Here is a 13,463-nt window from a genome sequence, read left to right as displayed (position 1 = left end):
ATAGATGGCACTCAGGTTTAATTCAATTCACTTACGAGAGAATTTTTATTACAGAAATTCTTGACGAGAAAATGTGGCCATCTCGTACTGCAACCTTAAAAATAAATAAAAAGAGAAATTCAAGAGCAAAACTGTCCAGGCAGTTAATATGCCAATGAAATATTGATATAAATGTTTTGTTAGGTGTTTTTTTTGCGAGTTTTCTTCGTGGTGAAGGAGGCAGAAATATTCCAAGGCCAGTCGCAACTGAAACGACCAATTTTATGCTATATACAATTCTCCCTAGCTATGACGGTGCTCCTACGTTCTCATTGTGACAGACTGCAGTAACCGTATCTACACGCGCATAATATCGAGACAGAACATAAATCCTGATCATGGGCATACAAATTTATCTTCTTGCTCGGTTTAGGTCTTTGTGTTCAAGGTTCTAGCTACCACAAGTCATACGCCTTGTTTAATACAAGCTGTCGAAAAATACACTTCCCATTTCATCAACTCTATAAAACCCAATGATAACTACACGTGCCATTTGCTTTAACAGTCAACATCACACACAGAACAAACAGCGATTTGTTCTTAAATAGCAATGACCATTGATCATTGCAATGGTAAAGTGTTATGTTATCTTTGCCGTGTGAATTGTATTTTAAAATATTATTAAATGGGCTTTGGCTTAGCCAGCAGGCATCGTCATTCTAGCGTCATCAGAAAATTTACAGGATTTCCGGTGGGGGAATTACGATGCCCGATTTCTTTGAAATTAATGCGTTTGCATAAACAATTGGTCATATTACGGAGAGTTTTTATATAATTTTGTGGCGTGTCAACATTTTCCTAAGAAAATTTACTCGTACATTTGTTATCATTCTTAACCTAATTTCAATGGTTCGTTAGTTATCGCTATGAAATAGAAAGTTAAATACAGATTACGCTCGACTGCCATGTTGTACACACCACAAAATGTAATCTTCCAAAAAGTCGCAAAGAAAACTGTCAGAACTTCCACAGCCACCATGTTGGAGTCACTGTTTCTTGGAATTAAAATCTTCGACAATGCAAAGGCTTCAAACGAAATGTTTTTCACTTAAATTTTGTCAAGAAATATAAAGGTCTGGAGGGTTTGCACACACACATGGACCAAATCATACCTCTTATCCCCCATAAGGTAAATAAAAATGTAAAGATGGCTGGCTGTTTTCTGGGTTCCTACTCCGTATAGTCTGGTAGAAGTTTACAGATGTTTCAAAGGTGTTTGCCGCCTCCATCATCATGCCAAGCAGTAAGTACCTCTGAAACGTCGATAAACGTCTACAGGACGCAACATCCTAGAAGACAAATTATCTTCACTCTCGTCGTCGGTTGTGCCTGAAATTTCACAATGTTTGGTCAGCCCTGGTGATGAAAGCAAGCAATGCAGTGGAATGTAGCTTCACAAAAGAAGACGATGCAGACCAAGTTTAGGGTGGAGAGGAAGATGTGTAGGAGAATGACTTTCGAACATCATCTTTACCTTCCTGTCTCTCTCTCCTGCTGAAGCAGCAGCCAGGGGAACATGAGAAGTCCTTTCCATGAGACCCGCTTGTGTCAGAACAACTGCATTCCACCACTCAGGGAAAATCCAACATTTCATGTTTGCGCCCGCCTAGAATTACAATACGAATGTAATAAATGAAGAACTGATAATCGTCAAAACTGACTCAGTACCAGACTAAACACGTACAAGTCTGATTTCTCCTACGCCAAATAGCCACAGCACTTGACATAAAGAAATTAAATAATCATCGTTATAGTTTCGGGGAGGGGGGTATTCTATCTGCAACATGATTCAACTTCATGGAACAGAGACTTTACTGAGAAGCAAATAATTCCTTAGATATTCAAGAAATTCGCCAATTTTTATGGAATCCGAAGGCTCATCGGGTTCCCAAGAGCCCGCCAGTTGCCCGTGTCCTGATACTATTTTACCGATGAATCGATTAATGAAGATTACAGAATCTACTGGATGCGATATCGACTTCCAGTCGATTCATACGCGCTGTATATTCAACTTTGCATTATCCGACCCTGAACCTGTCGCCTGGCCACAAAGGAACGAGTCTCAGAGCTGTCATAACACGGCAGGAGCTCTGGTTGACGACGTTCTCTAACTTTCCTCATTCAAAAGCATCGTGAAGGTGCTCAGTCCTGATCTGATGGTTTCTTTGTCTTTGACGGAAAACTTGGAAGGTTGCTTCGCTCCTTTTGTGTAAAACGAACAAACTCAAAAGACCAATAGAGTCCGGTCTTTTATTTATAGCTCGTTTTCATCTGTAAGAGGTAAGGCAGTCCCCTTTTATACTGCAGAACTCTATGTGGAATCAAAGTCAGAGTAGACAAATTTGTACTTGCGTACGTCGATATCACTGCTTCATACATTGTACTCGGAGACCTGCATGAATGTGAATCTCATAACAAAACATTAAATCAATTGGCTGCGTGTTTTATTATTGTTGGAATCATCAATTCAAGGAGGGCGAGATGGGAGGGACATGTAGCGCGCATGGAAGAATCCACTCAGAACATCCAGGCGTAGATTTGAGGACAATATTAAAACACATCTCAAGGAAGTGGGTTTTGTAGGTGTGGATTGGATTTATCTGGCTCACCATAGGGACCAGTGGCGTGATCTTGTAAACGCGGTAATAAATCTTTGGATTTCATAAAAGGAAGAGAATTTCTAGACTAGCTGAATGTACTGTTAGCTTCTCAAAAGGACTCTGCTCCATGGAGTTAGTTAAAGCTGAATGTGAACTTGGAACATTAATCAGGACTTAAAGACGTTTCTAAAGATAAACAGATTCTTATATTTCTTCACATTTACGAGATGTTCAGTATTATCAGCCCATTGTTTGTCAGAAATGGGAGCACAGCGGGTGGCAGAGAAGTCAGGCTCCTTCAGAAAAAAGGAGTGTTGTTGGATCAGGGTCTCCTTCAATTATGTGACGCAGACAGAGCTGCCAACTCAAAACACATGACTTGAAGGTAGAAATATAGAGCGAATATGAAGGTAGGAGCCAAAATCAGATAAATACCGGCAAAAGGATTTACATGTCACGCTAAATTTCACATTTCCAAGCTGTTTAAAAATCGCCACGAACTTGTGTGTCTGAACTAATAAATAAACCTAACGATTAAAATATAACACCCCAAGAGTTGCATATCGTGCCCCGAAAATTCTTGGCGTGTGTGGATCTGTGTCCTGGAGAGTAATGTCAGATTACGAGATCCCGTAGTACTACGCCACAGAAACTTAAACCTAGCGTTAATATTCATAAGTTGGTATACTTGTTTCTTTGGTGCCTGAAATCACCATGTACAAGTCACCACTCTTATCGATTCTAATGTGATCGTTCTTAGGATGTTAAAATGTTTATGGCAGCACGAATACTTACATGCAGTCGAAACTACGCTTGGAATGCCATGGACGGAAGGTCAGTGATGCCTTAGCAACAGGTGTTAAGGTGTAACTAGGCCGCTAGAGGCAAAGAGATTCCTTTCTGCTACATTGATCAGTAGGCTCGTATAACACGGCCGATTTTCATATATAACCATATATTAGGACGGTAATATCAATAAAACGCTATTCGAATTTTAAACTACATTAGTGTACTTTTTAGGTATTTTATATGGGCATTACGTTTCGGAGACCGGTGACGTCTCCGTCTTCAGGGAAGACACTGAAGAGATAGCCTATCTGTATCAAAGTATTCTTCATCACAAGCGATTTTTAGAATTTATACTTTACATTCTAAAACACGGATAAACATATTTCCTTAACAACAATAAAACATTACTGTCACAACATTTTAAAGCGTGGTTAAAAGGAATACGAAACGGAGAAACAAGGCTTACAAAAGAATATTTATAAAATTATTTGCCCCCCCCCCCCAACTAAAGAGTTAACTCCATGTAATAAAGTCCTTCTTGAGAATCTAATAGTATCTCAGCTGGTCCAGATATTCACAGTCGTTTACAGAATCCGCATTAGCGTGCTCAGACAAGCCTATAAATGATCACTATTGTTTACTTGTGTTATATGAACAGACAATAAAACTGGTAAATAAAGGGGCTAGCTATACCACCCTCTACGTTTTTGCTTACATATAAGCTTAATGCTAGTTACGCCCTAAAAGTTGTTTCCTTATAAACACACACAATTTCGAAATTCTTTAATGCTCATGGACAGAGAATAATTTTCTGTGCGGGTTCCCCCACCATGAATCACGCAATCCCATCTTTGGGAATCAACTCACAGCTTTACTTAAAGTAAACTGCTTTGTTATCAGAATGGAGTATCGTCATATTGCAGAACTCGTATTGTAAAGTGGGCGATAAGTTAAATCTAGATTAACAAAACACACGCAACATTTATACTTAAGACAGCATTCTAAGATAAGATCAAGCAAGTCGAAAACACAAATACCACGGGATACAAACTTCGACATATTTTATTTTAATTTTGTCCAAAAAAGACTTCAAAGTAAGATATGGACATTGTTGGAAGGATAATATTAAAAACGACTTCAGAGATATAAGGTAGGTATGAGGATGTAAACTGAATTCAATTGGCTCAGAAGAGGATGCAATGGCGGTCTTTTGTGAACATGGTAATGGACACTTGAGGTTCATAAGTGCGGACAATTTCTGGTCCTAGCGACTGTCAGCTTGTCGCGAACCTTACACTAGAGACGAGCATTTCACGAGCCTTCGCTGTCATTTGCGTCGTGAATGTTTTCTACTTTTGTCTTCTGAATTGGCATGAATGTGCTGACTCCGACACTAAACCCTTTGGAGCCAAGTGGTAAGTATATGCACCACCTGCTTGATTAATCAGTAACTCGGCATAACAGGAGGATGCATTATATAATTATTATAATAAACAGCGAATTCTGACGACATTAACCAACCGATCTTTCTAATTCAGACGAGATGCGGTTTTTTCACCGACGTTTTAGAGATGCTCACTGCGTCCATAATCAAGGCGCAATATCACTGCCTTCTTCATACCCGCAGCCATGGGAATATGAAATCTCATGTGGACGGTGTCAGCAGCATTGCACAATCTGCACAAAGGCAGTTCTTCAGTACGAAGATTTGTAAGGGTTTTAAGATGAGGTAGAGTTGTTGGTGGATGGATGCTGGAAGATGGATGGTGGGGTGGGAGGGGAACGGGTAACACGGGTGACCGCCGTGGGTGGAGCCCCTGTCCTCCCTCCACGGTGTTGGCTGCCAGGTTGCCAGACCACTCTACCTCCGTGGGAACATGCCAACCAGCCTACCTACCTACTCGGCCCGAAACCTCTGAAGAAATTTCTACAACGCTTTCGCTGATTCAGAACTCCGGATCACTGTATGCGCTTAGCGCTAACCTCATCACACATGCAACATAACCTAACAATTTTAAATTGACTAGACATCTTTGTAGGAGGTCCTGAACGCGTGGAGTTATACCTTCACTCCCAGAAACCTTTTTCCCGGAGCGGTGTTCCTAATAAAACACAAGGAAAGATTAAACTTTGATCTGCTGTTGAGGTCATGTAACGACGAATTAAATGTGACAGGAAGGAAAATAACGATTTCTGACGGGTTTGGTGAATGCTTATTTTAAACTGGTTAAATTTCTGACACTTGCCGAACATAGTGAATAAAAAATCTCAGTCCGCAAAACCAGTCTCCCTACTGGGTATATTTCAAGAGGGTAATAACCAGCTTTGGGACTGCACAGCACAACTTATGTATTCTTACTGTACAGATTTTAAACTTTATCATTATCCTCTTGAAAAGATATTAAACGTGGAGGAATAAGGTAACAACTCAGCAGCTTACATCACAAAAATAGGTAAAATGCCACTCCATAAATTTTATGACACCCAACAGCCTTGAACACAGCTGCAAGTCCACAGTTGGTAATGCGAATTAGCATCAGCAATGTCGTAACACAGAACAACCACAAGACTTGATTTATCTGTCAGTTCTCTGATCACAATATAACAGCTACTGATGAATCCTTTGAAGGCTTGTACAGCTGAAAAACTCGCGAACAACAGTAACAAATAACATTGTAACCTATTTATAATTAAACTAACCTTTCCATGCTGAGGTTTTAATTGAAGAAACCTTCCTTTAAGAGATTTGAGGTTCTTGTGGGGGCGAGACTTCTTGGTTGTTGGGCCGTCTGGCAGAAGCGTACCGACGTTTCAGAGATGCATCCTGCCCCATCACCAGGGCGACCATCTTCTTGGTGTTCTCCACCCATCTCTATCTTGGTCATGTAAGTGGATGTCTCAGAAAACGTTCCTCCACTAATAACAGAAAGCCATACATCACTAAAATTAACTGAAAATTTCTTGAAATATTTCACGACAGTTTCTCTTAACCTTTCTCCAAATACATCAGACACTATCATTTCATTTGAGCATAAATAATCTGTGTAACTGGCACAGCGTCTTTATTTTACTTTGAAGAATAAACTGATCCTGCATAACGAATTAATGAACGATTACGAGTGAGTAATTAAACAGTTCACGAATGCGCTACAAAGTGAGGTGAGAGTCAGATCAATGAAGATCACTCCCCTCGCATTTCGTATCCATCTAACGACGTATAACCTTGTGAACAGCTTGCATCACGCCCTTAACAACGAACTGCTCCCATAAAGAGGTTTCCCATGATGGCGTATTGATAGTTCGTGAGTAGCTAATTAGTTAGAATTATAGTTAAGAAAGTCGTGACATATTTTTCATTGTTCTATAGCAACTTTCGAAACAGGTGATTGATTAGTAGGCTCGATCTGGATTAGATCCACGGACCTCACCGCAGAGCGTTGCTAATTGTACAAGATTGGAAAGGTATACTCTCTACAGAAGATTACACTGACATTTCAAAGTTCTTCACGTAGAACAATGCGTATGGACAGCAGGAACAAACGGTCCATATTGTTGTGCTACAATGATACCCGATCATGCAGGTTGCCTACCCCCGTAGATAACTGCGACAGATGGGGAAGGCTAATAACAGGTTTTTCGCTCAGGCTTCACCGTGAAGACACCTACAAATATTGAGCACAGTTTTGAAGAGAGACACGTGGATATCAGCCAATGTGTGCTAACCTCAAGAGGTTTATATTATGTAAGAAAAGAATGTCTTAGCTTAATGTCTCCACTTTATGCTTGTTACTGAAGGAAGAAAAAGAAACATTATAGGACAAATAATGTTTTTGCATTCTCTGTTCTCGTCCTAATAATTTGAGCGCCATTTTTCCAACTGCAGGTTCCTAGCGTACTTGTTGCTATCCCAGCCGGTGATTGAACCCGGATCTGTCGCAGTCCGTGCTACAGCCTTCGTCGTTTAAACGACAAAATAAAGCACGACAGAAAATATTTCCCGGTTGCTTTAAAACTTCTTATTTAAAGTTTTTATCCGGTTTATTCAAATTTAACGAAACATATAAAAACATCATTTACGCGTTCTGAAGAAACAGTCTACATTAAAATTATATTTGCCTGAAAATGTATGATGTGCATCCCCCAAGCCGGTTCCGTACTTTCGTAGGGGGGCATACCAAAATATCAGTATCAATATATATCGCGATGCTGATGATGGAGGGAACAAGCTCCTCTGAAACGTCGGTAAATTTCTACCAGACTACCCGGCGCAACAACCTAGAAGACAACCACCTTCAGGCTGAGGTCTCTTCCCACCAAACGCATTCGTTCCATCTTTTCCGATCTGTTCCTGGAGTATTATCACTTTCTATGTCATTATTTTTGGATAACGATAATCTTCTAGGCTGACACCGTTTGGACTCGTAGGCAGAGACCAGTTTCAGAGAAACTGTCGGCATCTTCAGGGCTGAATATTTCTTACAAAGGTCATTTATCTACCAAGGAGTCTACAAGACACCACAACCCAGGACAACAATATCGTCATTGTCACCGCCGTGAGAACCTCAAATATCACTTATTTTAGAAAGTTTCAGCTTTTTTTTCAGGATTCTTCCAGTCGTTCTTTAAAAGTTAGGTTACACATGTCTTCAGACATCGTGTTGTCCCACTGCTGCCCCATAAGTTCCGACCAATAATTTCCTTGTGTGAGCTGCATATGCGGTATTAAGAAAGGCAACCATCTCCCCCTCCCACCACTGAACTTGGAAAGCAAGACTGGATCTGAGTTGTCTCTGTCTGAGACAGGTGGTCTTCACGATCCTACGAGTCCCGTCTACCAATGGGAGGCTTTGTCTGGCTGATGACCTTCGACCTTTCCGGCAAAGGACGTCCTACCAGTAGTTAACGCTACCTGCTGCATAGCTCTCCTCATACAAATGTTTGCAAATTATACGTTCGCGTTCCAAAGTTAGTTTCAGCTCACTTCGCAAGCTTCTTGTATCGCAGAATGAATCCTTCTTCAAAGTGTAATTAGCAACTTCGAATCCTGATCACAACGTACGCCTATTTATTGTTTTCAGAATAATCAGCTATTATTTTCCTAGCGTCACTAAAATACTAATCTTTTCGGAGATGTGGTGTTTCTATTCGAAGTAAGACCAACATTTCAAATGTTATTTCATTCTGTAAAGACTGATTTATTCATACATTATTCCAACTGCACAGATTACGAAGCGTAAAATTACATGGGAAGACGATGATGAATCATAAGTGGGTAAGTTATTAAAGTACTGTCATCTCGGCTAGTAGACTGATTGAGGAAAATCGTGAAAATCCGGTCTTGATTCGAACTTCGTACATCATACGCATACAAAGCCTGGAGTTGTACTGCCACTGACACCTACTCGATCAATCCTTGAGTAAAGTGTTACATTATTTGTTTAATAATTTACTAATGTAGCGTTCGTGCTAGATAAACAGAACTCGCAGACTTGTAACGATTATCAAATGAATCTCAGTTTATAAATTTCGCTGTCGCAGAACATATTATGACTACTATTCTCAACATACTGGGAGTTGTATGATTTGAGGTTTTCACAGCTATGAATCGCCCTGATGACGGAGGCAGTATGACCTCTGAAACGTTGGTAAACATCTACCAGACTACACGGCGCAACAACCCAGAAGACAGAAATCTTCATACTCACCGCCCTGATGATGGAGGCAGTATGACCTCTGAAACGTTGGTTAACATCTACCAGACTACACAGCGCAACAACCCAGAAGACAGAAATCTTCATACTCACCGCCCTGATGATGGAGGCAGTATGACCTCTGAAACGTTGGTAAACATCGACCAGACTACACGGCGCAACAACCCAGAAGACAGAAATCTTCATACTCACCGCCCTGATGATGGAGGCAGTATGACCTCTGAAACGTTGGTAAACATCGACCAGACTACACGGCGCAACAACCCAGAAGACAGAAATCTTCATACTCACCGCCCTGATGATGGAGGCAGTATGACCTCTGAAACGTTGGTAAACATCTACCAGACTACACAGCGCAACAACCCAGAAGACAGAAATCTTCATACTCACCGCCCTGATGATGGAGGCAGTATGACCTCTGAAACGTTGCTTAACATCTACCAGACTACACAACGCAACAACCCAGAAGACAGAAATCTTCACAGTCATCGCCCTGATGATGGAGGCAGTATGACCTCTGAAACGTTGGTTAACATCGACCAGACTACACGGCTCAACAACCCAGAAGACAGAAATCTTCGTCGCCCTGATGATGGAGGCAGTATGACCTCTGAAACGTTGGTTAACATCGACCAGACTACACGGCGCTACAACTCATAAGACAGAAATCTTCATACTCTGATGACGGAGGCAGTATGACCTCTGAAACGTTGGTTAACATCGACCAGACTACACGGCGCTACAACTCATAAGACAGAAATCTTCATACTCTGATGACGGAGGCAGTATGACCTCTGAAACGTTGGTTAACATCGACCAGACTACAGAGCGCAACAACCCAAAAGACACAAATCTTCATACTGGGAGTTGCAGCACATAAAAAGAATTAGCTCTTATAAATGCATTGTCTGTTCCATCAGTGGCTTTAGTCCACCGAACAGAAAATGGGTATGAAAGCGAATGGCATGCACTTGACCCCCCTCTTCCGCGCTCCTGTGCTGCAGCACTTGTTCCAACTCGTGCACATTGTTCAAGTCAGTGCTTAGAGACGGTCTCTAAAGAGGTGAGAGAGACCTGGTCATGATTTGCCCTAGGCCAGTAGGTAAGAGGAGAACCACTATGCAGCTGACAAATCCGTCCAGCTGCGTTCATCTGTGTTCCAATACTAACAACACGAAGAGGACGCCAATGTCTGGTCTGCCTCCACGTGTAATTAAGGCGGACGGGAAACAGCAATTTGCTGTCGTAATTTTATACAGCAGTCAACTGATGGACCAGATACTTGACAAAAATAACAAGTCATAATCAGACCTAACCGAATGACGAAATAGATCAAACTAAAATCAGGAAATGTCGATGTTGGTCCTCAGGGTTGTATCGCCGTGAGGAATTGTAGGTAGATATAAAGGAACGTACTGCCTCCATCTTCAGACCTTAAGACTAACATGGACATTTTCACCGCCGTGAGGATCTCAGATCTCATAGTGCAACAAAGGATATTAAAATATGCAAAGTTACTGCTTCTCCTTGTTTCGGGTGAATGTGGTGGGACTTGGCTTCTCACAGGAAGACAACATATTCAGGGTGTCTGAGAGTAGACTGCTTAGGAAGATATTTGGAATTAAGAAAGAGAAAATAACAGAAAAACTATATTTACAGTTTACAAGAAGTTGTCACCTTTTCAAAACAGAAAAAATAATCTGCGTTTTTGTTAGAGCGTCGTTATCAATCAACCATTAACGCATGGCATATTAATACGATTTATAATAGAAACAATACGAGACATTCTTTTACATTAAAATAAATTCACTTATAAGTTTAAAAACTGGACTCCGAATGTGCGAAAATCAGTGCCTCAAACCTAACATACCAAGTGGCTTATGCTATATCTCATTCATGTAATGGAGGGCGATAACAAACAAAGATATCCTGATAGTACTTCCTTGTCTTCATTTTTAGATAACATATTTCATTTGTCTGCAATAGTTCCGTATGATTCAGAAATGTCAGTGTCACAATAGCGAATATCACCAACACAGGTGTAAAAATCACGAATATCTCGTTACGTGTGGACACACACACACACACTGTGATCTAGGAACTTCCATGCTTAACTGTTACAGTATCAGCCCCAAAACGTAGTCCAATACACAACGCATTTACGGCTATGAACTTCTGAAGCCAAGAAACAAGCATCGCTCTCGGAATCCTGATTACTCACTGAACCTGCGTGCCAAGTGAACGGAACATTACCATAAGAAACACGCAGGAAATTGCTTCCCAGGGCTTTGAATAATGGAAGATAAAGGTTCTGTGAGAAGGAACGTCCCTGCTTTGTCGTGTGGGATGCACGGACCTTGGTCAGAAGACGACAGAGGGCCGATGACTCAGCTACAGAACGAGTCTACCTGCGTGAGATCAGTTGATTCTTATCACGCCTACAGCTTTAATCAGTCTGCGAACGCATTGGTACAGACATTTTGGGTGTTGAGAATGAGGTCACACTCCCAGGAGAAATTTTGACCAAACATAGATCGCTAGCAGGGTACCAGAGAACATTAGTCATTTTTACACTTCATCTAATATTCTTTGAGTGTTTAAATCAAGATGAATGATGTGCTAGCATGCAAAACATTCAGGACCCATATAACGAACACAAAAAATCAGTCAGACAATCTCGCGGTAAATTACCAAGGCGTGCTGTGAGAGATATTCGAGGGTCTGCGTAACAAATTTCTCTTTGTCGTAGATATAAACTTGTGAGCATATCAAGTGAGTTCAACTGACTCGAGTGGTGATCTAATGAATGTGCCAAACCTACAGTAGGAAATTTCATGACCAACTGAAAACAACAGTCAGTTCAAGGAATAGTTGGTGCGAGCTGTCGTTCACAAGAGCCCACCACAGAAGTGTATTCGGAGCTAGACGAATCTTAGACGATGACAGTTTTCTGGGATATTACTCCGTATATTCCAGTAGAAACTGACCGACGTTTCAGAGGTGGTCTCTGCCTCCAACATCAGGGCGATCGCGTTGATAATTAAAACAGTAAGAACCTCTTACAGTTTGTTAATTTCTATCAGACTACACAGTGCAATATCCTTGAAGATGTTTATTTTCACACTCAAGGCCGTGAGAACTTGAAATCTTACACAGTTGAATCTAGTTCACACTCTCTTATTGTCTGAAGGGAATGTGGACAACCATCAGAAACCTCTAGCAATATAGCTAGTAATTCGGGCAATGCTCAAACCATAACCATTTCCTGAACCATAGACAATAAGCATAGTTGGAAGTCTAAACAACGAAAGCCAGAAGGAACTGACTTAAGACACACAACAATGTTATTAGTGAGAACTGTGGTAACGATTATGTAAGTTCGCTCAGGTTTTATTCAGGTTGTGCAATAGTGTTAGTCCTTTGCGTGCCAAATACCACGGATTCAGTTATAGATTATAGCAACATTTGTATAGAGGCTGTTGTAATGAAAGGGGTCGAAAGCTATCATCACTGATGTTTGTACTCTAATGTTATAAAATACTGGAGGGGACTCCTGCAGACACGGAAACTTTCAGAAGGAGGAGGTACTCCATAATGTCTAATCCAACCTCGAGCCTGCAACATTTCATTATCGTGGTATAGCATCAGATATCGTTTCCAGTGGTGTCTATAACACAGCGGAGATGGACACCTGCCTGCCTAAGTTCATAACTTGTTGCAGATAACAAACTAACAAACGTGGACTGTCCTCGTATTAAAAATATGGGTGAATACCTGAGCCGAAATTACAGGTAAGCAAAATAACAGCCTACAAATTAAGGATGACCTTGTACTTATGCACCGTGTCATAAGAACTTCCGAATGAGTTGCGATAAAGTTCCAAGCATTCTTAACCTTGGAGCAGGATGTAGATGAGTGGACAGCTTGAAGCTCCAGCAGCTTTACCCAATGTAATATGAATCTTAAAACCTTGCATACCGTGCAGTGTATTGATATATAAAATCATGTATACAAACAAAACTGTTAGTGTCTTTTCAAGTGTAAACAATTTTGTATGCATGATTTTATATACCGTGTAATAGGAGGCTGGTTTGGTCTACAGCGGATTTGGACGTAGTACCTGCTTAATTAACAGGTTAATTTATTAATTAATGAAATAAGCACCTATCAAATTACCTGCTATTCACGAGATGTATGCTTCTTGCAGCAAAACAGAACGCATACAGAAAGCCAGTAACTAAAATAGCAAAACAGTAAATTTGTGTTTTTTCCCCGTCTGTAACTAAGAATGAATACGCATCTCCGTCTAAGTCAGATACAAACA

The 13,463-nt window shown here is 40.8% G+C and overlaps 1 long non-coding RNA gene across 1 annotated transcript in view; it reads right to left on the bottom strand.

Moving 5' to 3' along the window:
* Positions 1-1,523: 1,523 nt before the first annotated feature.
* LOC110836971 (uncharacterized) overlaps positions 1,524-13,463 on the bottom strand; it is a 249,532-nt gene continuing 237,592 nt past the window's right edge. The window contains exons 6-7 of the long non-coding RNA XR_015535781.1: positions 6,129-6,344; positions 1,524-1,645 (exon numbers count right to left, since the gene is read on the bottom strand). This is a non-coding gene — a long non-coding RNA (uncharacterized LOC110836971). The remainder of the gene's footprint in view (positions 1,646-6,128; positions 6,345-13,463) is intronic.

This window comes from Zootermopsis nevadensis, unplaced genomic scaffold, assembly GCF_977971745.1.
Source record: "Zootermopsis nevadensis isolate Lab colony 2312 unplaced genomic scaffold, Znev_1.0 Znev_ptg000002l, whole genome shotgun sequence".
Taxonomy (NCBI): Eukaryota; Metazoa; Arthropoda; class Insecta; order Blattodea; family Termopsidae; genus Zootermopsis; species Zootermopsis nevadensis.
The sequence above is the reverse complement of the archived record's forward strand: the minus strand, read 5'-3'. Positions and strand labels throughout refer to the sequence as shown.